Raw genomic sequence first — 1,707 nt, forward strand, 5'->3', positions numbered from 1 at the left:
ATAAAAGAAATCACCTTTCAAGGACCTCAAATCAATTTTTGGAAAGAAGAAATGAAAGAACATGGGTAGGTCCAGTAGTCAAAGGATGGAAGAAAGCAAATTAGAAAGCTTTGGATAAAATCCAAATTCATAAGATATTGAATACAAGACTGAACTCGAGGTTGAAGAAAGCGATTTCAAGGACGAGCCAAAGAACGAGATGGCAGACATTGCGGATATGTCCATGGAAGCATATAAGAAGCGAATAAGAGACGACGTTGGTCCTGGTCTAGTGCAACCTATAATTCCCTCCGCCGCAACATTCGAGCTAAAAGGACACATTCTCATTGCACTTAAGGATGTACCATTTTCTGGGAAGGATCATGAGGATGCTTACAAGCATTTAGATGAGGTCAATGACATTGCAGATTATTTAAATGCCCTGAATGTTCCAAGAGAGATTGTGTTGTTAAGGATGTTTCCCGTTACTTTTAAGGGAGTTTTAAGAAACTGGTTGAAAGCACTTCCACCTGGTGCAATTACTACTTGGGCACAGATGCGAGAGCAATTTTTGGAACAATTATGCCCACCTTCAAAAATAGCCAAACTCAAGAAGGCGATAGCCAATTTTGAGCAACAATCAGCTGAATCACTTTATGAGGCATGGGAGCGATATAAAGGGTTACTAAGAAACTGCCCTCAAAATGACCTTAACATACAACAAGAACTGTATATATTCTATGATGGAGTAAATGTCATGACGAGGCAACTCCTTGATTCCTAAGGACCGCTTACAAAGAAAAATATGGGAGGAGTTAAGGAGTTAATTGAAGTCTCAAAGCATTCTCGTGAGTACCATAATCCAAGACATGATGGAACAAGGGGAATTGGTAGTGGAACATCAGAAGACATGGATGGTGTGCTAGCAATGCTTAATATTATGGACCAGAGGATGACCCAAATGGATCAGTCGATTCATGCTATTAGAGTTGGTTGTGAAAGGTGCAATGGTCCACAATTAACAAGAGACTGCCATTTGGATGAACATGGAAATAAAAAGGTGCAAGTTTGCTACTCGATTGGGGATAAGTATGATGAAAATTGGAGGAAACCAAAGAAAGAGTGGTTACTATAAGACGAATATAAGAAGCTAAAAGAAGACAAATATAGGCAAACTGACCGAGACTTCTACCAAAAAGAACCACCACCTCCTGAAAAGAAGGTTGATCTTGAGTCCATTTTACATAGATTTATGGAGGCTTCTGAGAAAAGACATGATGAGACAGATGCAATGATCAAGGAACATCAAAATATCATGAAGGAACAACAAACCTTGCTAAGAAATCACCAAGCATCAATCCAAAATATTGAAGTCTAACTAGGTCAACTAACTACTTTAGTACAAGATAAATTATCTCAAAACAATTCCCGAGAAAAAGCCTCAATCACATGTCATGGTAATAGAAACTGAAGAGGATACCATTTTCGAGTTACTTGAAGCACTAGAAGTCGATCCATCTCAGTACAAACCAAAGCTAAAGAAGTCCAAACTCGAAGAAAACAAACTTGCTGAAACACTAGGATCACGGCGTGGGCATCTAAAGCTCACGACGTGGGCATGATCTGAATATAAATTTTTTGATAATGTTTGAGCTTATCGTCCACCGCTTCTGTTTCCTTCCTGAGCTAATATCCATCCACTGGAACAGGAGCATTTGAAGTTTATGC

The 1,707-nt window shown here is 39.1% G+C and overlaps 1 non-coding gene across 1 annotated transcript; it reads right to left on the reverse strand.

Annotated features, from left to right (window-relative positions):
* Nucleotides 1-583: 583 nt before the first annotated feature.
* Nucleotides 584-690, reverse strand: LOC144999005 (small nucleolar RNA R71). Its single transcript, XR_013660533.1, has one exon. It is a non-coding gene; the product is annotated as a small nucleolar RNA R71 (small nucleolar RNA).
* Between the last annotated feature and the right edge of the window lie 1,017 nt (nt 691-1,707).

Source organism: Lactuca saligna, chromosome 5 (assembly GCF_052625555.1).
Source record: "Lactuca saligna cultivar CGN05327 chromosome 5, ASM5262555v1, whole genome shotgun sequence".
In the NCBI taxonomy this organism is placed as follows: domain Eukaryota; kingdom Viridiplantae; phylum Streptophyta; class Magnoliopsida; order Asterales; family Asteraceae; genus Lactuca; species Lactuca saligna.